General features: G+C 34.3%; 1 long non-coding RNA gene across 1 annotated transcript in view; it reads right to left on the reverse strand.

Moving 5' to 3' along the window:
* Window positions 1-17,020: 17,020 nt before the first annotated feature.
* Window positions 17,021-27,219, reverse strand: part of LOC116154050 (uncharacterized) — a 570,723-nt gene continuing 560,524 nt past the window's right edge. The window contains exons 14-15 of the long non-coding RNA XR_004137887.2: window positions 18,240-18,321; window positions 17,021-17,772 (exon numbers count right to left, since the gene is read on the reverse strand). This is a non-coding gene — a long non-coding RNA (uncharacterized LOC116154050). The remainder of the gene's footprint in view (window positions 17,773-18,239; window positions 18,322-27,219) is intronic.

The following is a 27,219-nucleotide window of genomic DNA, read 5'->3' on the forward strand; positions in this document are numbered from 1 at the left end:
TAGTTACTAATGTTATATTAGTGTGTAATTAATGCTATATAATTGTATATATGTGCATATACAAATATGTTTAAAAGAGTTCTTCCAGTTAGTATAAAATATAATGACTAAGTTCATGAAGATGGAATTGATGATATATAATTTCCTTTGAAAAGCAATATCCTATGTTACTCTGATATGTTAAATCATCAAGTTAGGCAAAAACAAAGCTTAAAATAATATTTTTTATACTTTAAGGTAAGATGACAGTTGAGCACACTTATCTAACTTCACTGTCTGTACTCCTAAAAAAAACTCATTAAAATTAGATTTTAATGAATTCAGAGGAACATTAGAGTGATATTCACAGAATAGAAATTGATTAATTGCTCTCACAAATAGTGTGAGCATAACTAGATGGGAGAAAGGAGACACTCTGCTTGCCTCCCTGATAAGACAAAGGAATATACTACATGAAAGTAAATGGGAGGAAACCTGAAAGAGCTTTACTTAGAAACCTTATCAACTAATAAATGCTAGACTCAGAAGAAGGTCATGGGGCACGTGCAACACCATCATTTCACTCACTCACTTTCAGGAAGCACGCCAGACAAAGGCAGTCACACTGAGTTTGGAATCTGTAGCAGAGCTTATACAAGCTTATTTTGCATGGATGGAAACACTAATTCCTTGCTACCACACAAAATGCAAAATTAATTGACACGGAAGCCAAGCTAATATTGGCCTCCGTTCTATGACCGACAAACTTCTGTGTTTCTAAATTAGCAATGTAAAGTTATGGACAAGCTAAACATTTCTGCTTTGTTTTGTTAGGACTGACTATTCGAACATGTTAAAACAAGAATGCAAGCAATTGGACAGAAATTATCTCAGTTTTCTACTGAAAAAGAAAAAAAAACTCTTTAAAAAATTTTTAAAGCCTCACTAAACATGAGAGAACACACTCTAATTAAATAGAAATAAACCTTTTTGTAAAGTCTCTAAAATTATTCTATGAACTAGAATGAGAAGAATAAAATAAATGTTAGAAAATCTGTAATCCTATTCTCAATGATATTCAAGAAGAAACAGCATTTATACAATTTATCAAAAGTCCCAGTTAGGAAGCCTTTAAATAAGGAAAAACTGAGCGGAATTTTAAAAAGAAGTTAAAGCCAAAGTGGAAGCAAATACAGATTTGAAATTTTAAAACATGCTTCAATGAAATAGCAGTCTAACTAAAGACTTTTTCCATAATGAGAAGAAAAGGAAAAACAACATCAAATAATAAGAGATGAGATTTCAGAAGCATTTTTGTATTCATTAATGTAACATGGCTACTGGTACAGGAGTAAGAAAAAAGAATCTTCAAAGCACTGAAGAAATTACAAGTTACTTAATCTAGTAAAGACTGGAATTTAGAGAGGTAAGGAGAAAAATGAATCAATTTTTTTCCTGATAGCATTTGCTAAACCTAGTGAACTGGATCTCAGATTTTCTCATCTTTATGGGGCAAGAGGTTTGAAAATAAACCCAGGTGGAGACCAAAGACAGAGAATCCAATAGTAGATGCATCCACTCATAAGTCCAGAAGCCCAACAATCTAGACATATGTTTTTTAAAAAGACAACATTCAACTGAGTAAATTTTAAAGATCTTACCAGCTTTATTCAATGATTCATGAATTAAGAAGCATCCAATCTAGGAGATAGGAATTCTGAGTAGCTTTACAAAACCAAAGTCTTTTATAGGCAGAAGGGAGCAGGAACAAGGTAGTTATACTGGGCAAAAAAAGTGGGCTGGTTATTGCAAGGTTATGTTCCTTGAGGGTATGGCAGGGATCTATCAAGCAGAATACCTCACTAGTTCTGATCAGATGATTCCTGATTCCATTTCTGGGAGAGACCAAACTGTAATTAAGTCTCAGTTTGATGACATGGGGCTTAACCTAAGTGACTCCATTTTGGGTATGTTCTCTTATTTTTAAAAGATCCTAGAAGGAGACAAGTCATCCCGGATGTAAGGGCAGAGAATCAGGAAGGAGTGGGAGTGTTTTCTGTTCGAGGAATGATGGGACAGTCACATGCAACAATCTTCTGCTAAGAAAACCAGAAAATCTAGACAAAATATTTCAAAACCATCTCATTGAAACCATCTAAAAGTTACATAAGCAATATGAATGTTTTTAGCCATTATTTAGGAGAAATTTGAAGTCAAAAGAGGTAGAAAATGGCATTGAGTGCTGCTTTTCCACCATGTTGATTGGTGATATCAAAAGATGTGATCAGGAAGTTGAAAAGTTGAACAGAACTTTCCATAGTTTCATGCGGTTGAGTGAGGGGTGTGGGACAGAAACCAGGACCTGCCAATGAGGGGAAGTTCTTGTAAATAACCGATGTTTGGGAACTTAAAAGGCTACAAACTATAATTAAAATTGAACTGAAAATAAACCAGAGAGTAAAGGCTAGCTGTGAAAATTTAAAGTGCTGATTGTATTAATTAGATTTGTCATCTGCCTGTCAGAGAAGAAGCAAATCCTCTCTGGAGAAAGATAACATTATCCAGAAGCTCAAATGATCTCTAAAACATTTCACATGCATTGTTTGACTTATAAACAAAAATCACCAGGCATATATAACAGGACAAAATTTTAGTAAAAATAATAACAGCAACAACAACAAAGAGAAAAGAAAGACCACAGGAGAAGCATAAAGGAGATTATCTTATAAAACCTAAGTTGATTTAGTCAGAATATGAAAATACAAGGTAGAGAATTTTGGTACAGAAATGAAATATGTACCAAAAATCATTTAAATGTATTGTAAATGCATGAAACAGTATCACCGGAGGTGGGGGAAGTGGTACTAACCTAAGTAACTTTGTAGATTAGTTGAGTTCCTAAGACTAAAGGCAAAGCAATTTTGCACAGTGCTTCACTCTACTTGATAAATTTGTTTCCTAGGGGTGCAAGTTAACAAGGCTAAAACCACTATATACGTATACTGGAATGGAACGATTAAGTAAATGGATGGTGGGCAGTGAGACCTAGGTTTCTCAGTGTTGAAATGAGTAGCTACAGATAAGCAAAGGAATGTTATATGTGGAAATAGGCAACTATTTGGAATAGATAATTTGTAAACATCAGTATGGACTCGTGATTTAGTACACAGAGACAGGTGGTTACATGTAGAAACATTTATAAGCATGTGTATGTATGTGGGTTAGTATCCATGCATGTATTTCCTTGTTGTGTCAGCTGAGTGGGCCAAGAAGCAATGAGCACATCTAATACCCACCTCTTGGTTTCTAATGTCATCCTCTAATAAAAAGAATCAGTACTATCTGGAAAATATGGCTGATTCTAGGATGCGGCAGGAAATATAACAAGATGAGCCTGGTGTATCCTATAGTGTCAGAAACTACAGATATTTCTTCTCTCCCTAAAAATAGCACATGCACAATGATGGGGATATTCAAAGGGACATAAGAACCAACTGAAAGATGTACCAACAGTCAAAGCTGGAAGGCTTTGAACAACAAAATAAAAAAGCAGTGTAGAATTATATACCATAGTATAAATAAATATTTGTGAGTCTCATACTGATACAAACGACTGAATTCAATGAGGAAGAACAGACAAACTTCTTATGCAAAAGAACTCTAAATAATCTTTGTCAGTACTCTGCCCTCAAAGGGGGTGAAGTGCCACTTCCCACTCATTATGTGTGGGCTGTGCATAGTGACTCCCTTCCAAAGAGAACACTGTGGGAAAGGGGTGGGGGGAAGCAACTTCACAGTACAAACACCTGACACACACCACCTCAACTTCAAGGTTAACATCATCCTTAAGCCATGTTGGTAATGTATTCTTGATATAATGTAATGAGAATGACATCTTTCCTTTCTGGCCTTTCTTCCCAAAAAGCACAACCACAGTCTAATCATGTGAAAAGTAACTGAAAAATCCCACTTGCGGGACACTCTGCAGAATAACTGACCAGTACACCTCAAATGCAAAGGTCATCAAAAACAAGAAAATTTGGAGAGATTTTTCATTACCAAGAGAAGTCTAAAGAAACATGACAACTAATGTAATGCAGTGTCCTGTAACAGAAAAAAAATAGATAAAAATTAAGGCCATTTGAATTAAGTATGGATTTAGTTAATAATAATCTATCAGTATTATTTAATTGATTGTCTCACACCTACCATTCTAATATAGAATAATAATAATGGAGGAGACTGTGTGTGGAGGGTTTATAGGCATTCTCTGGTATCTTCCCAATTTTTCTGTAGATCTAAAACTGTTTCAAAAAATTTTCATAGTATACAAGAAATTAGAATGGACACAATATCATTTATATTATTAGCACTGAAATAGGATAAAATACATAAGTATAAATCTGACAAAATGTGCACAAGATCTATATACAAGAAAAATTACAAAACTGATGAAAAAATCAATATAATTTATAGTATTAATAAAACAAATGAGAAAAACCATACAATCCTACAAAAATGCAAAAAAAGCATCTATCATGATTGAAAATTTCTCAAACACTTAGAACTACAATAGCAATCTCTTAAATTACTAAAATGTACATTAAAAAAAATAAACCAGCAAAACCAAGCTTAATAGTGAGATGTTAAAAGCCTTCCTCCTAAAACTGAGAATGAGAGCAATGTCCACTTTCATCATAACTCAACACTGTGCTGCAAGTCAAGAAAAATAAAACAACACAAAACGTATAAAGATTGTTCATCGATGATATGACTGTGTAAATAGTCTTAAAATAGCTACAGGTAATCTATTTAACTGTAAGTGTATTCAGCAGTGATGTTGTATGCAAGGGTAACCAGAAAGTAAGTTTTTTTTTTTCATGATTACCCTAACTGCAAAGATTGTGACATACCTTCAAACAGCAATATTGCAAAAGTGAGGAATAAACTTGTTTTTATTAGTGAATCAGTAAATTAGGGGAAATATTAAAGATTTCATTTATCTTGGGGCCAGAACTATACAGATTAACCCTGTTTTTTCTGTTTTTTCAATCTTGAAAGAAAACCGTTGTGTATTTGTTTGCTTGCTAGTTTGTTTTTCTATTGACTGTGAGATCCATTTACTCATAAAATCAGAACTAAAAGTGTTAGTTTCAATTCCACAAGGGAAAAGTGTTTGTATAACAAAATATAATTTCCTCAAATAAATTAAAAGGTAACAAACTATTAGAAAAATGGGGAAAGGAAATAATGTCAACTCTCAAGACAAAATCCAAACTGGTAAGTTAACATTTGAAATATGACCAACCCCATTAGCAACCAGAAATGCTCAAATGAAAAGTATAGTAAGATATTTTAAGATTGACAAAATTAAAAGACAAGGGATATCAAATGTGGTGAGAGTGCAGAGCAATGAGGTCTCTAACATGTTTCATATGAAGAGACATTTAACTATATCTATAAGGATGATATTTTAAAACAGTTACTCAGAAATCTCTCTTAGATATATATAACCTATCAAAAAGTCTCACATAGTCGCCCAAGAAGACATATGTAAGCATTTATAACACCATTGTTTGCAATCAAAAATAAAATTTTTGGACTAAATTTCCTCAGCAAGAAAATGCATATTAATACATATTCAAAAATGAAAGTATATAAAATTTAAATCAAAATATTAGAACAGTAGATAGATGGATGAATAGTGATAGATCAAAGATTGTAAAATATTAAATAAAATGTAGCAGAAGAGTATACAGACTATGATACCATTCATAAAAATAAATGTGTGCAGCAGTATTTATATATTTTATAGGGGCATAATGTGCTGGTTTTAAAATATGTCCACAAATTCTCTAAACACTTCAAAAGTTGGAGCCTAATTTCCCTCCCCTTAAACTGGCAGATTTATTAATCCAAACAATGTAGCACGAGTGTCAGTGTATGATTTCCAGGGCTGGAGCAGGAGGCCGTCTTGGCTTCTGCCATGATCTAGGGTCACTTAATGCAGGGAAAACTGGCCACCGTATCATAAGGACATTTAAGCTGCTCTGAGAAGAGGTCAACATGGAAATGACCATGAAAGGATTTAAAATCTCCCATCAACTACCAGCATCAACTTGCCAGGCATCTACTTGAAAGAAAATATGTTAATGTAATGCAACACATTAACAATTGTAATTCAACACATACAATTTAAATATTGGCAAGCTAGAATTAAAAGAGAATTTTATTACCTAAGATATGAATATTGGGATGCAGAATTCAAAATTGCAATTATCTTCAAACATGTTAATTATTTACAATGAAAAAATAAGAAAATTAATTTCCCATTTTCAGACATATGGAGGAATTAAATAAGTGGCCAATTAAATAAAAATTAACATACATAAATAATTTCCTATTTATGTACCATTTTTATCAAATAGAAAATGAATAAAAGTGTAAAAAAATGTGCAGTGAACACACAAAAAAACACTTTAAAACTCACAAATAACCCAAAAAATGATCATGTCTAAATGAAAAAGAAAAGCTATAAAACCTTCCTGAAAGTCATAAAAGAAGCCCTCAGTGAACTGAGAGAGAACATATTCCTGTAAGGGAGAACTCACTATTGTAAACATGTCATTGCTCCTTCAATTACCCTATAAATCCCTACAGGACTTTTATGAAACTTGTCAAACCATCTTACAATGTATCTGGAACTGGAAATGTGCAATAATAGCCTAGTACATTCTCCTAGAAGAGGAGAACAGTAAGCAGGAACTTCTGCCAGGTACCCAAATATACATGCATAACATTTAACACAAGGTGATATCATCAAAGGCATCTGTGAATTTTATCTTCCTGTACCCTGAACATGTGTGTTTTAAAGCTTTATTTTTCCCACTGATGCTTAAGGACTCAGCTGCCTTATCAACAAGTCCAAGTAGGTACTTTGACCAGCCTCAACATTGAAAAGCCCCTGTCTAATATCATCCAAAACACAGGCATTATTTTCTTCTATTGCTTATCTGCTCTGCTCCCTCATTCGTTAATTGTTTGCCATCCCAAAGTCCTCCATTAAGAACCTGTTGTCTTCATTTTGCGGAGTCCTTCCCCACTTGCTTCCTATTAGAATCCTAAGAGAGCTTCTTCACCTAGAGGTGTGAGCATACAGTAGTGCAGCAAAATCCTGACAAAAGGAGACATGTGAAAGCTCTAATCTTAAAAGCTTCAAGTAGTTCTGCATCCCTACCTAAATTCTGCTAGAACTGGTTAGTGATGGCCTCCCTTTAAACAAAACGTTGTTAAGAATACAGTTCTCCAGTTTGGTGTATCTTACACAAAGCTTTTACAAAAACTATAATCCAATGATGGATGTCACTACATAAAATGTAAAGGTTCCATGTAACCAAATGCACATAAATGAAGGTCACAAATGACACAACTAGAATAAACATATACAATATATAACAGAGGATCAGCATCCTTAATATGTAAGGAATTCCCATAAACTAATCAGAAAATGTAAACTACCAGTGGAAAACGTTTCAGTTAGAAAGAGACAATATACAGAAGAAGAATAAATTGCAAATATAATAAACCTTAAAATCGATCCTTAATATTACAAATAAACTAGGTAATTTTTTAATGCAGTGTATCTTTTAACTGATCATATTAAACAAAAAAGTAAATGATCATGAATGATGCTGATACAGGTAAGAAATTTGGTATTTTCAGACACTATTATAAGAGTATAAGTTGATACATATATTTGGAAGTCCATTTGACAGAAACTATCAAGATCTAACATACTTCTAACTGCTAAATTAGCACTTCTCAGGATTTCTAAGCAAAGATACTTATGCAGTGATGTTCACTGGTGTATGGTTTGCAACAGCAAAATACTAGAAACTATCCCATTAAACTCCATTAATGAAAGAATTTCTAAATAATCTGTGGCACTTCAGTACCATGTATTATTATATGGCGATTAGAAATAAAATATACACACAGAAATGGACACATCATAAAGTCATGTTCTTGAGTAAGTCCGTTCGGAATAAAAAGTGAAAGGCCACGCACAGGCCTTCCACAGAAGCAATAGTCACGGTGGTTAACAGCACCAGCTCTGGAACCAGACTTTAATGCCACATTTCCTACTTACTTTAAGTGTGGTCTTGGGTGAGTTTAAATCTTACATTTCCTACTTACTTTAAGTGTGGTCTTGAGTGAGTCACCTTAACTTTCCCATGCCTACAGTTTTAATCTATAAGACCTAAGGGAAAATATTTAGCCCCAAATGTTGTCATTTCCTTTATGGCTCATTTTAGAATGTAAAACAAGTACTGAAGAACTTGCATTCTGAACTTGGAACATTGGACAAAATTCATGGACCAAAAGAAAACTCCTGCTGAATAAAAAGGGAAACAAAAGTCTGGAAACTTATTACAAACTGTATTAAACTGTTGTAAGTGATTATCTTGGAAAAGAAGCATCAAATCTTTAATCTGTTTAATCTGTCTTTGAACTTTATTTTATAAGTATATATAATCAAATAATGTGTAATTTGCTTCGATTTTTTAATGAAGAAAAATAAGTCATAAAAAATGAGCAGGAAGTAAACAGGATGGAATTTACTACTGCAGAAGGTTCTTATTTTGTTCTGTCATACCATTTTTTTTTGTCCATTGACTATGGTTTGACTGTTGAGGAGTGAGGTTTATAATATATTATATGGCTCTTGTATATATTCAGATGCTTAATTCATTCAGTTGCAGAATGATTTTATCGGAAGGATTTCAAAGCCCATTCCAAGCTCATCTAATTCACTAAATAATGTGGGTTAATTTATCATTTCTCTAGTCTACAAATTTAACACTTAGAGTTAAATTTTTTTTTCTAAAGAAAGAGGGCTCATGACTTTGTATATGTTTGGAGAATCCAATTATAAAGATTGTTGGCTAGTTGCTTCTTTTATTTATAAAGGCTCAAACAATAAAAACTAAAGTTTTTCAAAAGAAACTTCAAAGAACTAACAAGTGGCTATATTTGTGCTCATTAAAAAAATTTTTTTTACAAATATAGGCACTTCCATATTTTAAACTCTCAATTCTCTGATAAAGCATGACCAATACATGAATTATCCAACTACACTATAAAGATATGTACTAGGGACTTATGGCATTAGTGGACCAGAAATATAAAACAGTTCCCCTTATAAACTGAATGTTATTACATGTTTAAGTTAAAATTTTCAGCTGCCTAATGAAAATCTTTACCATTTTAACTCCCCTTATAAGAATGTATATGAACACCGTATGGGTTTTTATTAATATGCAATAAGCTGAATTAAAATTGCTTTTAAATGTAATGTTTTTTTCTTAACAAGTAGAGTTATAGCAGAGATTATCAATTCAAACACATTAGTACACATTACTAAATCTTACAAAGCCCAAAACATTATGGTCTCTTTGAAGAATAAATATATTAAAATGTTTTGTTTCATGCAGTATTTTGGTACAGGAAAGCAATATAAAATCTTAAGATGTCAGAACAGTTTCATGAAAGTATTTGAAACCTGAAAATTGGAAATTAAAGATGGTTTATAATTAATGACATAAAAATAGAATATACTAAGGTATTATCATCTTCATGAAATATTTACCAAATTGAACATGGTTAGACATGATTAATAACATTAAATTAAGCTAATCTTATTAGCATATTTTGTTTTCAATTAAAATAAATGAATATGAATGTGTAAAGATGATGTTAAAATAATCACTTTTCTTTTTAAGTCAATGCATTGAATAATATGTTCTTTATACATCCTACCTTCTGTCACGTAATGTATACTTGAGAATTTATAGTTCCTCTTCAGTTCTGTCTACCACTTTAATTCCATTCACCTATAACCTTCATGAAGGCAGAAGTGTTGTCTCTCTCGTTCACATTATCTCTAATGTCTGCAATTGCCCTATGCACTGTGTATTCGGTATCCATTAATTGCATGAATAAAGCCTTTTTCCTGCTTTTATTCCTTTTTTACATATTTTATTACTAATCACATATTTCATTTATTTTGTTTCCCTCATTCCTCTAATATCCAAATTTGTTGATAAGTGTTCTGACCATAACTTAACATCAATCCTGCTTATTTTAGCAACTTCCATTTTAATGTTCATGTCTAGTACTGACATAGTATAACTTGTTCAGTCATTCTCCACTAAATCCAATCCCTAGGCTAACCCACAGACACCATTCCCTCCATGAAACATGCTAATTTACGCCCATGGCCAGTTCTCCAGAACATTTCTGCTCCCATCAACATTTCCCTGAAATCGGTTGCATTTGTTCTCAGTAAAGACTATGCCATAATTCTTGTTACTATAATTCTCTAATATAATTTTGTATTTTATTAACCATGAGTGTAAAACAGGGAATTTTTTTTCAGGTTAAATCCATGTTTTGATTTGGCTTGAAAATATCAATAAAAGAGTTACTAAAAATAATTTACTTTTGAGTTATGGCTGAGGAAAGAGTGCGACAAAAAATTAATGATCTAGAAAAATTGTGCAATTTACAGCACATAAACTTAGTATTTATCTCTTCTTTAAATAAACAAATGTGGAAATCACAGATAATGTATTCTAGATGTGATGTATGAAAGCAAAACAATAAAAATTCTAACAAATTTATCCATAATTACAGAAAAGGACTGTTTCTTTATTACAGAATTTACAAGTGCATACAATTTAAGAATTTATGTGTTTTTAGATTAAATGAACTACTTATATATGCATAATTTTTATCCTTTCCAACTTTATACAATATTTTAAAATTATTATCAATTACAAATGATTATTCCTGAGTCCACTTACAGTAAGTCTCTTAACTACATAGGAAACATTCTTCATCTCATACAAGGTGAATATTTCCTTTACATGTAGCATTGTTAGTGATGGCATTTGATTCAATAGCCCATATTTTTATTTACTCTGATCACTTCCCTCATCTCCATGCAAAAGCATTTGTTCCATTCCAATAAATGTACTAAAATAAACTTTTAAGTTATGTTTAATCAATTAATAATAATTGAAATGAAAAAACATCAAGGAGCTATTGAAAATCTTCAGACAACTTGAGAGGTGAATACTACTAATTTCTGTATTTCCGGTTTTTTTTCTTAAAAAGTATATACTTTAAGATTAGAAAAAAAGGAGTTGAATTTTTTATGAAAAAACAAACAAACAAACATCTCTGGCTTGTTTATTATTTTATTTTAGTAGAATATTTCTCACTTGTCTTGCTTAATTAACTAGTCAAGTCAGTACTTTGTTATTTTAGCAAAGATGAATAAATCTGAGAATTAATGACTATGCATAGGGAATATTCTTGGATAGCATGACCTTGATTTTAATGTGTCTCTAGAAATGTGGATATTAAATGAGCTGGAACTTGTTTATTTTTCATCATTTGAAGAAATATTTATTCTTACCTGATGTACTTGCTCCTAAAGCTCTTGAGATTTTTTGTTCTACTTTCCTATCAAATGACAGCTTTGAAGTGTCTACTTCACTTGAAAAGTAGTGCATACACTGTAAATGTTTAAATACAACAGGAAAAAAAAAAACACCATTCTGATTCCAGTTTGAGGTACAATTTAAATTTTAAAATGGTATTTTAATCATTGTTATGAGGCTATTGTAACCAGTCATCATCTCCCCCCACTCTGATTCCTGTGTTCAGACAGCAGTATTTTCCATTTTTGCAAAGGATTCTCTCATCTCATAGCATTTCTGATAATTCACAGGCTCACATACCCACTTAAAAATCTCTTACACATTTTCCTTTCGCTAAATTCTACCTTAAACTTTCCGTTACTAGAGACTGATTTTTTCTTCTCTTTTCTTCTCTGCACAGAGTTTTCCTGGCCCCTCTCCATTTATTCCCAATATCTTTTTATTCCTTTTTTCCCTTTAATGCTGAGAGATTAAATTGAGCCTCAGTTTTTCTCCACAACTCATGCCAAAGCCTCAACAAAGCAAAAAGTTTCCAATGAACAAGACTGTCCTGAATTTTAAGGCATTTTATTAAGCTTAAATTTTGGAGTCTGATTCCCTTCCTCAAACACAAGTGTTCTTTCCTAATACACAGCATACTCTCCCCAAAGGGAATTTGGTAAATTAGGATTTCTCTGTCCTTTTCCACCATTAATATAGCCCAGTAATGTTAAAAAATGCGGATGTTGGACAAGTGTCAATGTCACCTGTGACCATGATAAAAACAGATTCTTGGGCCCTAATCCAAACTAGAAATTCTAGGAGTTTCTCTACTGACTCTGAGGCATGCAAAAGTTAACACACAATGAGTATAATCGGAAGCAACAGAAAAAAGTGTAGAACGTGTGATCTCAAAATATATTTCTATGTGATTAGGTTATATTAAGAATGGCAGCAGAGGGATGGGAATGGGGGTGGGATTGTGGGGAGACACCTCTACACTCAAAGCCGAATTCTTTCTGGTCATGCTGCCCTGAGCTTGCCTCTTCCCTCGCTTCAATATTCAGTAGCTCTCTTGAGCCTGTATGTTCTACCCCACCTTCTTCCTCTATCACACAGTTCACTTTAATTCTCTGCTGGATGCCTATATACCTGGCTTGGATTCAAATCTACCTTGTCGGAAACTTTTCCTGTGCTTCCCACAGGCAGGGCTCATCCGACCCCCAGGTGAGACTTAACTACTGCTCAAGGTCTCCTTTCATCATTTTCCTAGTTTCCTGCTTCTGTAGCCCTAAACCACTATAACTTATATATAAGTTATAAACGATAACTTCAAGATCCCAGTACAATTTTACCAATCCTATGAGGCATTTTATCATTGAAATAAGGTAGCACACCTTCACCACCAGTACAAAACTGGTCTCATTTTGCCAGTCCAATAATAGGGAATGGATCTAATCAATGGACAATACAGTTGGACTCCAAATTCTTAATTAATTACTAAAAATTTTAATTCATGCTTTTTTCTCCCTCCTAGACTCTAATTACTATGACCAAATAGTAGAATTGGGCCAGATTGTGAAGAATCTTGAATATTATATTTTATCCTATACAAAATGGTAATAGTTAAAGATTTTTATAAGAGATTTAGAGGCTGCCATAGGAGTAGGAGGGCAAGGACCACTTGTGGGGAGGTAAGGAGAAAATTTACTTCTTATAGTTATGGAAGCTGGGAAGTACAAGTTCAGGGTGCCAACATGGTTGGGCTCTGGTGAGAATCCTGTTGCTGGCTTTCAGACAGCTACCTTCTGGCTGTGTCCCTCTGTGTGTGTGAGAAAAAAAGCAAACTCTATGGTGTCTCTTCTTATAAGCGCACTTATCCCATCATGAAGGCCATACTCTTATGACATCATCTAAACCTAATTAGCTCCCAAAGACGCCATTTCCAAACACCATCATATTAGGGCCTCAACATATGAATTTGGTGAATGGGGGTGAGGGAAACAATTTAGTTGTTAGCAATAATACAATGTAATATAGCTTCTTTTTGCTTTAATTCATCAACTGTTTATATAATTCAAGAACAGAGGTAAAAGATGTTTTAGTATGTTTACTCAGGCATTTGTATTATCTCACTATTCACTTCACCTGTATTTCTGAATTTTTACCTAGTATTATTTCACTACAACTTAAAGAACTTCATTTAACATTTCATGTAGTATAGTTCTCTCAATAAATTCTCTTGATTTTAGCTTAACTGATAATGTCTTTATTTTACAAATCTTCTCAAAAGAAAATTTTTCCTGGATACAGAATTTTGGCTATTTTTTTTTCTTTCAGCATTATAGAGGTGGCATTCTTTTTTTTTTTTTTTTTGATGAGAAATCAACTTTTTTTTTTTTTTTTTTGCTATTCTACTATATGTATCTTGCTTTCTTCCTGTGGCTGCTCTTAAAATTGTCAGCTTATATTTGATTTTCTTTGTTTTAAACTTGCATGTATTTTTTCTAAATTTCTTAACTTAGAATATTAATGCTTTTCATCAGATGTGAGAAACTTTTTTATTGGATAAACATAACATGAAACATTGTGGAAATTTAAGGTGTATATCATGTTACTTTGTAATAATATTTATCACATTACAAAATTATAATATTACTGTCTACATTCATTATACTGTGCATTAGATCACTATGGTTTATTTACTACTTGTTACAAGTTTGTACCCTTAAACATTATGAATTTTAACAGATGTGGGAAATTTCTGACCATTAATTTTTCAATATTTGTTTTCTGACACATCTTATTTTTTCTCCATTTCTAGGTAAAGATTGCTTGGTGTACTCTCATAAGTGACTGAAGATCAGTTATTTTTTCTTTTTTTTTTTTCAGTATTCTCTCTATTCTTCTTCATTTCTATTGCTCTGTCTCCAAGTTCATTGACCTTTTCTTCTGATGTGTTCATTACTGTTCATCTAATTCAGTCAATTGTCAATTATAATAAAGTAGGTTTTTTTTTTTTTAGTTTTACAATTGCCATGTGACACCTTGCTTTTTAGCTTTCGTTTCCTGCTGAGATTCCTCAGCTTTTCACACAATGTGTCTATATTTTCCTTTCTATCCTTTAACATATTTATAATAGCTATTTTAAAGTCCTTGTGCTAATTTTACCATATGGTTAATTTTGTGTTGGTTTTTACTGACTGCCTGGTCTATAGATTTTCTTCTTATTCATGCCTAGTACTTCTAAATTGTATACTGGATAATGTAGATGGTACACTTTACAGAGCCTGCATTATGCTGTCTTCCTTTAAAGGTTGTTGTATTTAGTTCTGGCAGGCAGTTTAACATTTGAAAATCCTCTTGATTTTATTAAAGGCTTGCTTTTATGCTGTGTTAGGAGGGGTGTATTTTATTTTGTCCTTAGCCCTAGACCACAGCCTTTATTCTAGTGCATGCTCCTGACTCCTGAAATACAATCTTTATGGAGTCGCACTGAATGCCTGAGGTAATCAGCAATTCTCTCCACTCTATCTGGATTGGAACTCCAACATCATCTACATTGACTAATCTCTGGTACTCTGAGCTATTTCCAGCCCTTCAGCAGCCAGTCCTTGTTAGATCTTGCTGAATTTTGCTCTGTGCATACTCAGGCCAGCCTCTGACCAAACACCTGAGGGTGACCTCCTCACAGACCTCTGATGCCTTCCTCTGCTCAGCAGCCTTTCCTCATGTGCTCTGCTCCAAAGTCACCTCAGAAGTTTCAAACTTTGATCTGTACCACCTCAGCTTAGCAAGACTGTTACTGACCTCTTATGCTCTACCTCCACACTGTGATGCCAGAGAGCTCCCCCAGGGAGAAAGCCAACATAAACATGAGGCTTAACCTGCATGTTTCATTTCTCTTGAGGATTCACCACCCTTTGCTGTTTGTTGTCAAGTGCCCAGGATGGAAACATAGTCAAATACCAGTTAACCCATCATGGCTGAAAGAAAAGTTCTGAGTCTTGTTTTGAATTGTATTTTTTTCAAGCTCTCACTTTTATATGCATTTTGACTATGTCTAGCAATCCATAACTTTCTAATTTGCTGACTCTAAACATTTTGGAACCTTTGTGGTAGGCCAGACTCCCTAAGAAGAGGAGTCTGTGCTAGGAGCTTGGTGAAAGGTGTACTCAGGAGAAGGGGCGTGAGGGAAGCAGGATGGCAAGGAAGCCAAGCCAAGCAAGGATGTGGTTTTGCCCAGAGACTAGCTTCAGCCTGGTCCCACGGGAAGCTCTGGAATGTGAACTAAACACAGAGTTGTTCTCCACTGTGAGGCAAGGGGGCTGGGCTTATGCACCTCACGTAGGGCAGCTGCTGACTGATGGCTATCCGGGGCAGTGGAGGTGGGCAGTTTTGGGGTGGGACTGTACAGCTTCCCATGCTTGCTCCTATTTAGCTGAGGGAAATTTTCTGATAAAGGGGATAACTTTGAGCCTTTAGCAGTGAAAATCCATTCTGCTGGTGAAAGGAACTTGAGCAGGCAAAAAAAAGAAATACAAAAGAAAGAAAAGAAAAGTGGAAAAAATCCACTAAAGTCTTATAAACCAAATAAATAATTTTTAGATATAGACTCTAAACAGATTGTAAATAAAAGCAGCACTAGGACTTAGTCTTAGCTGCATTGTATAAGAAGCCTTTTCAGATCTAGGGTTCTTCTATAGAGTTGAGTTTGTTGAAAGAGTAGAATAATTCCGTATATCTTGCAAGATATATTTTTACAGCTCTGTCTGTAAACCACATCTCTAGTTAGTCTGAGAACATCTAAATTATTCAAGTTAACCCTGAACACTTTATTTGAATATCTAATGTCAGTTACTTTTGTTAAACATTAGAGAAAGTTTTGTATTTCTATTTAAATTGAATAAAGTTTTAAATTTGAATAATTTCCAATTCTGAGGCGAAACTCTCTAAGAAAAAAACAATAACTTTGATACCTTAAAATTAGCAATTCACATTTTTACAAGGATAACAGAATAATCAATTTTCTTTATGAACAAGTATTCCCTTTGTAAAAAAAGAAGTGATCTCCAGAGAACGCCTTAAGTTATTGTGTGTCTACCTACAAGTAGCATATCACTTACTTATTAGTTTTGCCATTGTGATTAGCATCATTGTTGGTGATAACTGCAATTATTTTTATTTTTTCTCGTGTATTTAGAATGCTTCTGAGTGACAGTCTTCTTTTTAAATACAATTTATTAAAGAATATTTTGAAAAAATCTCAAAATTAGATTTTTACACTTAACATCACAATAACTGAAACTATTCAAAACACATTTATGCTAGTTGATTTTGCTATTTATTGAGCATTCACCATGTTGCATGCCATGCTCTTTCTGTTTTTTCTTTCTTCCCTAAAGAGATGGAAATCATTTTATTCAACTCTAGCCAGCAAAGAATTCTCACCAAAGATGTATGAATTTATGCACATTTACAATCTTCTGAGGATGATATATAACACCTGTTTTCAATTAAAGTGAACGAAATACCCTGTATAATGCATGTTCTGTCAGAAAAGCAATATGGGAAATGAACACGAACATTCCATGAGGCTGCTACATCACTTCATATTGAAAAGGTAGGTCAATCAATCAATATTTGAAAAAATTACTGGTGCTCATTTTATGTGAAATACTTCACTACATGTTTAAAGGGAAACACAACAGGGAAACCTACTTCTTGAAGTTTCTGCATTATAATTGGTGGCATCCTCGCATAATAGGAGCCAAAAAGAAGATGAAGAAATGCTTCCCTTGGACACCTGAGCGGGAGGAAATGGTACTGTCAGACAGTGAAACTACTGAGACTTTGAGTAGAAGAGAGAACACCTGAAAAGGAAGAGGGGGTGCCTTTCCTTATATCTACTTAGGATACAGGTAGAGGGATGCTTCAGAGAGGGGAAAAAACATCCATCTATTAAGTAATGGGGGGGAAGCCATAAAATAAGTTACACAAAATAAGCAAATCATCACACACCTACAACCTTGAAAATAAAATTTCAGGAGTCTGCAGAGCAGAATGTTGCACACCTTCTAAGAGGATTCGTAAGGTTAGCCCTGTAGCCTCTGAGACTTACCCTGAAAGGCTTCTGTGATCGTTAATCCACTTCCCAATGAGTAGTCTTGACAGATTCAAGGATGAAAATCAAGAATTGGTCAACTGTCAGTCTCACTCCTTGCCTGGCAATTCATTTGGCATTGTGCAGACCTGTCCACGGAGCTTAGCATGAAAAACGCTGTGAAGAGTGCTTGAAATTGAAATGCTGGAAATTTCAAAAGACTTCAATGTTAGTTGAGTTAGCCCAACCTCATTTTCCTGGTCAGTAAAGGCTTTTCAGACAATAAAAACCTACATTTTAGTGGTGTATTCTATAGAAATACAAGAATCTTTACATAAGACATCTGTTTTAATTAAAGCTGGAAAATGGAATGCTTCATTGGAAAGACAAAACTATCTCCCTTCTCAGCTTTCTAGTCTGTAGGTAGTTCCCTGAATTTAAAATCAGAAATGTTTAAGCGGTAAATGCAACACGTTGGCAGACTTCTCCAGCCTTCTGAAATATCGGAGAGTCATTTACATTTGATGTGTTCTCATGTCTTTAGCGCTCAATCCACCTTCTAAGGAGCCAGAGCGTCTTTCTAAGAATTCTGCCAGAAATCAGATACGTCACCACTCGTAATCTGCATTATGTTTTAGGCAGCTAACCACTGAAGGCTTTGTCAAACTCACCTGGGAATTTGGAGTACACCCTGTCAGGGGGCCAATGACAGGTAAAGAAAACGAACAGGAACTGGGCATCCCACCAAAGTATCTGGGAAAGGAGAAAACAGGGATGGTGCTTGCTCAGTCAGCATCCTGATTAGAGAACATTAGTATTAAGCCTAGGGAAAACAAAATCAACGTACAAGTCCAAAGGCTGAGAGAGGGTCGGAAAAATGCAGACATAGCCTCAACCCAGATCTCTGAAATAGGAGAAGGGCAGTGGGGTGGGTGTGAAGCAGGGCTGACCCCTGCAAAAAAACTACTACAAATGTAACTGGTGTGATCAGTTTAGTGTTCTTTGCTGCTGAGACATGCAGCAAGTTTCAAAGGGTCAGGCTGGTTCTAAGGTATGAAGTCAGCATGTAGAAGTAACAGGAAAGTTGGAAATCTATGAAATTAGATAACGCAGTAAAGGTTTCCACTATGATATGTATATCCCAATGAGAAAATTCAATTTTATTATAGTGCCTGGTATAGAACTAGATTTCAAAGCATTTTGTCATTAAAATCCTTGCTTGCCAAACTCGCTTCATTTGTAGAGTTAAGGGTTAAATATTTACTTAAAAATAAATAGCATCATTTAATATGCCTTACACTAAAACTACTTTCCATAACTTCCATAATATCCATTATCGTAGCAGTCATATGTACTAGGATGTGACTGGCCACTTGGATACGGTACCTATGTTGCCATCTACTGGAAACTACGTCAAATTGCATATGGACACGCCAGACCAGAGAGAATGCTGCTTAAAGAGTTCAACTCTACATACAGTGACATAATGGGGAAAGTTCTGGTGGACGACATGGTAAAAATAAGCAGTGTGTGAGAACTCTGCTCTCAGTTCTTAATGAGTACCAACAGCCTGTGTGAATTTCTTTGTTCCTGTCTGATGTGATTTTGTTGGTGCAATCAACTCTTCACCTGATTGTTCTAAATGTTCCATTTTTGGCACATCGGGTTGCTTGAAAAGTTCATTAATAAAGTAAAAGGCAATTTAAATTTATTCCATAAGGAAAATTATAAATACTTCTTAAACTCATGTTTTATTCTGAACACTGATATTCTGATGATGTGTCTTCTCATTATTCTTCTCACAATGTTTACTCAAAAGAAATAGAAAGAAAATGCCATGTGTCATAAAAAGTATAATTCAAGACAAATAGCACAGATATTTGAAAACAATAAAAAATGTAATATAATGCATCAAAATGTAGACTATAAAATTCACTTTGTTGTACTGATAATAATTTAGATCCAAAAAGATACGGTGATTAAAATCACAACCCTGTGATGGAAACATTTAGGATAAGAATACCCAGCCTGGGGTAGAATATGATTTAATTTAATCTTAACCACACAGAGACTTTTCAGAGGGTTTAATTGTCACTAAATTGTTTAAATAAGCTCTTGAGAATCTGGAAACCATTTAAACAAATCAAATTAACAAATATGTTTTTAGTACCAACAATGCATGATACACATTTTTGTACCAAAGAAGTAAGATTTCTTACTATAAAAAATGTACTGATCCCATATAACATGTATCAAAAATTATTCTATTGTTATATTACTTTGTTTTACATAATAAAGCACAACTATCAGAAACCTTAAAATACTGGGAATTTTACACTCTTCTTTATTGGAAATTGACAAATGTTAGGAAGGCAGATAGCTCAGTATCTACCATCTACCCACCACTGTAAACACTGCAGAAGAGATTTGTATTCACAACAATGCTACATATGCTTCTGTCTTCTGATCTTTGAATTATGCTTCTTAAAACATATCGCATCAGTCTTGAAGAGTTATCTGATGGCACAGATCCTTGAAAGTGTATCTGACTCATCCCATTGGCTTCAGCTGGAAATGCACGAACGTCATGCTAGACAGGTGAGTCTTATTATTCAATAACTACACAGTAGCAGAATCCAGGAATTCTCTTCCAAGTAAGTTCATCTTTGAATTCAATGACCTTTGCTATCAAAACAGCCCTTAATATATGTGACTGGGTTTATGCTGCTGTAAGTTAAATTTATTTCCTCAGAGGAAGCAGAGGACCACATGATATTGTATACTGAAGATACTATCAGTGAGTTCCATGGGATGACACATAATCACAATTACCCTCACTAAAAATCTCTTTCATGTCAAAATTAATGTTCAAATATTAGATTTATATTATATGCTAGTCTCGGCTTTCTCCTTTAAGAAAGAAATCTGTTCATTTATCCACATAGGTCCCATTCTATATTGCAAGATTATTGCTTTTAAGCTTAGGAGAAGAGTTTCTGTATCCTGTTTTAGCTTCAACATTCTGAGGAACAAATTATGAATTCTTTACCTGGATTTCAATTACTGATTTCCCTTAGTATTTTTTTAAAATATTTTTATTGAGTTATAGCCATTTTACAATGTTGTGTCAAATTCCAGTGTAGAGCACAATTTTTCAGTTATACATGAACATACATATATTCATTGTCACATTTTTTTCCGCTGTGAGCTACCACAAGATCTTGTGTATATTTCTCTGTGCTATACAGTATAATCTTGTTTATCTATTCTACATTTTGAAATCTCACTCTGTCCCTTTCCTTTAGTATTTTGGATTCAAGTCTTTCTATAGTGAGACAACAATAGATTCATTCCCCCAGGAGATTTACTCTTGGTTATATATTAGTTAATATCACAGAGAAATGCTATAGAGAGTAATATCCAGCCAAAAAAGTTCAACTTGTAGAGAAAAAGTCTGGGATGACTTTCTAAAGGCTACATTTGCCTTCCCTAAAGTTATGAAGAAAAGCAAGACAACATCTTTTAAATATTCCCCATTGCCATAGTACACTGATCCTGCGTAAGAGTCTGGGTTTATAACTGAAATACCTCTATTTTAGGGCAGAGCATCAAGCTTAATGATGTAGCTCAATCGAACTGAATCATCATCAGATTTTGTGACAGTATCTTCTAGAGATATCCAATCAAATCTATCACTGGTACTTTTGCCCACATCACTTTTGGTAGTCTTCTTTTCTGATTTATTGATCTCAGTCTAAGAAAAACAGCTTATCTTCCCTAACCAAATCAGCCTGGCCTGGTACACAAAAACTCATTCCAAATGATGATCTCTTTATAACTAATGCCATACAGTGTGTAGTAAGTTAATTTTATGTTTTATTCTCTACTTTTCTATTCCCTTCGATTTACCTGCCTTCAATCCAAAATGCAAAAGTGCTTAGGAAAAAAAATACACTTGGATTATATAGCAGATCATCCAATTAGAATAGTAGATATCACTCATTAAAACATTTACCCAGCTGATGGATACATTCAATCAGCAAGCCTTTCTACAGCATATGCAGTACACTTTGCTAGGTGCTACAAGTTCGCAGGTAAATGTGTTCTTTCAAGCGAAGTAGATATTTTGGAGAACAGTTATGCCTGAAACATATAAATGCATTTGGTTCTTTGAATTAATGTCTTCCTAAAATACAAGTGTTTTATTTTATGTCTAGTGTATTTTAATAAGCATTGTGTTTATACACTCATATATCAATATATATTCATGCGTATATGGATACATGCTGCATGTGTAGGTGAAGTTTGCTGATTTTCAGTGCAGTAGATGGTTTCATTAAATAATAATACCGTAATCTTTTTTCTTCCATTCTTGATAGCCATTTATGTTACTTCTAGTTTTAGTGATTATAAATAATGTTGCTATGAGTATTTCGTGACAAATTTTGCTGCACATGTGTACCCACATTTGTTGAAAGTAGAGTGGAATTTCAAAATCATAGAAAATGTCTACTTTTAAGGTTAATAGATTACACCAAATGGTTTCCCAAAGTGCTTATACAAAATTTTACTTCCACCAGCAGTGTATGAGACACTGTTGCTTTAAATTCTTGTAAAAAGTCGGTATTGCCAATCTTTATAGCCATTCAGGAGGATGTTTACTGTTATACTGTAGTAGTTTTGATCTGCATTCTCCAACGATTCATGAGATTGCACACTTTTTGTATTTTGTTGGCCATTTTGATATATCCTGCTTTGTGAAGTGCCTGTTCATTTGGATTCTGTGTTTTTCCAAAGATTTGTAGTCTTTCTATATTCTGGATATGAGTCTTCTCTAGATTACATGGATTGCAGATATTTTCATTCCTTTTTTCTTTCTCTCTCATTGGGAAATTTCAGTACATAATTTTAACGTAGTCCAAGTTCCCAATCATTTTTATTGTTAATGCTTTTAGGAGTCCTGTTTAAAAGTATTTCTCTACCCAACAGCATAGAGATGCTCATTTATGTTTTCTAAAATATTTCATGTTTTGCCTCCCAAAGTCTACAGTGAATCAGCGATTGTTACTTTATATATGGTGTGAAAAAAGGTCAAGTTATTTTTTTCCCATATGGATATCCACTTGGCATCGTTCCATTTGTTGAAATGAAAATCTTCTCTAACTAATCTACAACGCCACCTTTGTACCATATAAAATTACATATATTCATGAGGCTGAAAAATTTTACACATAAATATTTGAACTTGTAACAGTTCTCTAAAACCTGTGTTTCCAAATTTTTCTTCATATTGCCTCACTGAAACAGTGTTTAAAAGTATACATGATTCAGAACAGGTGACTCCCAGTTTTCCTGGAAATTCAAAGCTCACATGATAGTTAAAAAGCTTTCTACCTTATTCATTGAATCATGTAAGTTCTAGTCTTGAGAAACCCACTGTGTAATTTTATGTAGTATAAAGTTAGTATTTATGGTAAGATTCAGTGAAGCTATATTAAAGGTAAATCAACCTTCAGAATCAAAGGTACCTCATTTCCATCAAGCGTTATGTGGATGATGGTCTTTCTCTCTGTAAAATGTGTGCTACATTTTCATTAACCATAAAAACACATTAAAAACTCATAATTAGGGCAGTAATGATGCCTTTTAAATAGTGCTAAAAAGTTTAAAAGTACAAAACCTCTCAAAAGGCTTATATAATATGCAAAATAAATTATTATGCCACTTCATTTAGTGAATATTAAGTAAGCTTCTTTAGCTACTTGTGCCATCAGTTTATTTCACTCAGCTGAATAGTCTAATAATATTTTCATTAAATATTTATATGAACAATCAAACACTGCAAATGAAGAGCATATCCCTTGACATTCAAGACGGTTTCCAGGCTGGTATCAGCAGTTTGTTATGTTGGGAAGGCTCATTTGCTATGGCTTAGAATGATGTTTTCCATTAGCTTCAAGTATCTTATGTCTGACCTTAGAATAAAGGCTATTCATCATGTCTTCTAATTCCTAAATTTTATTTCTTCATTGAGAAAGTACTGACGATAGAAAATTAAGTGCATTTAAAAGCTGGGGTCAGGTTCTACTAATTCAGCCAAGGAAATTGATTAACACAGCTCATTTTTTTAAAGCATTAGAAAATATACTCTTTGGTCTTTTATGTCTAATATCATCCTGTTCATATCACTTAATTTATATTTCCATTAAGTAAAGGTGAGTCTAATATTTGACTTCAGCTCTATGTGTGATTTTTCAATTTATAAATTGTATGGCGACTGCAATTTAATTGTAATATTTAATTTTAAATCCTACAAGTGTAGTCACATGCTAAGTCTGTGTGTTTCTCCTAAAATATTTGTCTTTCTTTCACAGCTACTACTTGAGATCACTGGAAGTTAATATCAAAATGATCCTGTACATTATCTAGATTATAAATCTAGAAATTTGATTCATATCATGAGTTTCAAATAGATACAAAACTTCTTGCGTGGCCATTCTAAGTACTTAGTAAGTTAAAACTAAAACTTTAAAAGGTAATAAATAATTATCTTTATTATACAATCCTGTACAATGTGGGGTTATAAATGTGTATAGCTACAAGCTTGGATGTACACATAAAAGCTACGTTATTTTATTTGAAGCAAATTAAATATGACTTCTTTGCATCCCTGTGGTTAAGGAGAAATTTAATACAGATCATTATAGGGCTGATCCACGTGCAGCTCAGCGCCACATGGAGGCCCCAGGTGTCTTTCACAACTTCAGGCTCCTGTACACTGTTTACTGATACGGGATGCTTTCCAAGCCTGCACAGCTTCTGTAGTCTGACTGTTTCGCTACAATCTGTGATCTGTACGGGCACAGGGGATATATTCGATGAAGACAGAAACCCTGGTTCTAGCATCAAGCCTTTTAGTCATAGCAAATAGACAGTATCTTCCAACCTCTCCAGCGTCTTGCAAGGGCCTGATTCATTATCCCCAGTTGTTCTGGAAATCACAGACCTTAAGGCAAGCCCGCTTGTTGCAATATATATATATATATATATTTCCAATCCTCACCCTATAATCACCCACTCATCACACCCCATTATTTACTGAGAACATAGCATAATGGCCTCAATAAGTTGTGTTTTGTACTAGCTTGAGTGACCGTATTTGTCATTCAAACCAGAACATTTGGCGGGGAGGGGGGGAGAGTAGGAGGTATCAATAATCATAAGGCAACAGATGGCGCTGGTTGTCTCAAATTAGGCTCCCCAGAAGCAGACCCTAATTTATATTAAAGTGACTTCTTAGGATGTATTCCCAGGAAAACTTGGGAGAGAACTGGGGAAGTAGAACTGCGATGGGAGAGAGGCCAAGCAAGAATGTTGCACCAGCAAAGTCCCAAGGGAGTGCACTTACCAGCTAGAGTACAAGACATCCAGTTAACAATGGATTTTAAGTAAAACAATAATTAATTTTTTGTGGTATAAATATGTTCCAAATATTGCATTGGAGATACTTATACCAAAAAATAATTCCTTCCTGGCTGTCTTTTTTTTTTTTTTTTTTTTTCTCTTTTTTGCTAAATTTGGCAACCTTACCCACGAGGTCTCTGGAGAAAGAGTGTAGGTCCCACCTAAGAGGGCCAAGGGATAAGGGAGCTAGTGTATTTAAACCTCTGCATCCATCAGTCACTGGCTAAGTACAGCTCTGGATGAATATAATTCCCAGGCAATTCCGTTTCTCTGAGTCCTCGGGCAAAGCGGCTCATAGGAGTCTGAGGGTAGTCTTCCCACAGAGAGACACAAGTTCTGGCTGCTGCATAGAAGCCACACTGGGAGCTTCCATGCACAGAGATGGCAAGGAGATCTGAGGGGGTCTGGGCAGAGCACTGACAGCACCTGCTGCCCTCACACGACCCCGTGAAAGCTGAGCTGTGTGGTCATCCTAAGGACAGCTAGCAGTCTATGCTTAGGGCTTGAAAGAGCTCCCGAGACTAAGAGGTAGAAACACTTTTTTTGGAGTTGGTTGGCGATAGGGTTCTTCGAGAACGCTGGAAACAACAGTACACCCTCCCACTCGCTCACAATTTTACATCTCAATAAATTACCTTGCCATAAAAATTAACTAGAACACATACTCTCCATTTTTTAGATATGGAAGTGGATTTATTCCATCAAGATTATTTTAACTTAGAAATAGAAAAGGTCATGAAATGAAGCTTCTTGCTTTATTTTCAGACAGATGTAGCCATTTACCATATATTATCATCTCATAAGTGGGACTAATATGCACTTTGTTTACTATCTGAAGATTAGTTGGCGCTTCATGTGGTAAAGACGACAATGGCTCTCCCAATTAAGAGTGAACAAACTCAGAGTATGAGACATAACTTGGAATAAGCTTGCATTTCCTTTTAGATTCTTCTGGTAATTCTATATCTTGAGCTTAATATATAGGCCTCCTAGATAATTAGGATGCTAATTACTATTGGAGTTTTCCTCTTACCCTAAGGACGTGTACGGTTAAATTATTCTGAAAGTTAACTACAGTTTTCTGACTCCTTGGGGTGAGTCAAGAAATAGCATAATGAAAATTTGCTTCCAGGTTCAGAAGAAGGCCTTCTTCTGTAACATATAATGCCTAATTATTCAAGGTAGAAACATCACTGTTTTACATAGATAATTTACAGTTTCCATTTTACCACTGAACTTGGCCATCAATTAGCTTGTTGAATCTGTTAGTGCCTGCATGTAAATATGTATGTAATGTACAGTGGTACATGGAATAGTAAAATGGTAAGATAATTAGACTGACCTAGTAGAGACATTGCTTAATAGCGTTATGTAGCTCATCATGATGTATCTTTCTTTTAGGAAATGTGAAAAGTAACTTTAAGTCCAGAGCCTTAATGAGGATGTACCCTTTCTGGTGAGCCAGAATGTATAGCTCCTCCTCTCTTCATAGCCATGGCACCAGAGGTATGTCTGTCATTGCAGGATACTGAATGCTCTTATACAGGAAAAATATGGGACAAGTTGTTCCTTGAGCAGGAAAACAAACAAACAAACAAACAAACCTTGGCCCCTCATGACTGATTTGATTATAGCCATGTTTCTTAGCTTAGTCTGCAAAGTCCGTCTTGACCTAGCCCCTGCCTTTTTCCTGACCTCACCTTCTGGTAGTTCCTTTTTAAACACAGCATACTCAGAATTAACACTATATCTTCCCTTTGCTAAAACTGCTTCATCTCACTGTAATGTGGTCACTACCTCCTCTCCTCATGTCCCCTGGCTAATAGATACATATCCATTAATCCTCTATTCACAGCACACACTCCAGGAAATCTCTGCTTTTTCCCAGACTTCGTTAGATATTTCATCTCTTCTCTCCTAATGTACAATGTGTATACTATTTTCACAACCTGACGCCCTGGTGTACTACTGAAGCTGAGAATAAATAACCACTAGCTGAGGATAAGAAAATGTCTCTTCGATTTAAATACAAGTCTATTTCATTCTAAGTTGATTTTTAAGTAAGGTTATAATGCAGGTAATTATTAGCTGGTAGATTTATATAATGTATTAATACCATAGTTAAATGAAAATAAGAAATTTCACTGTAGAGATTTTTTATAGGTCTATCTTTAACAAAGAGATGTT

This window comes from Camelus dromedarius, chromosome 7 (genome assembly GCF_036321535.1).
Source record: "Camelus dromedarius isolate mCamDro1 chromosome 7, mCamDro1.pat, whole genome shotgun sequence".
In the NCBI taxonomy this organism is placed as follows: domain Eukaryota; kingdom Metazoa; phylum Chordata; class Mammalia; order Artiodactyla; family Camelidae; genus Camelus; species Camelus dromedarius.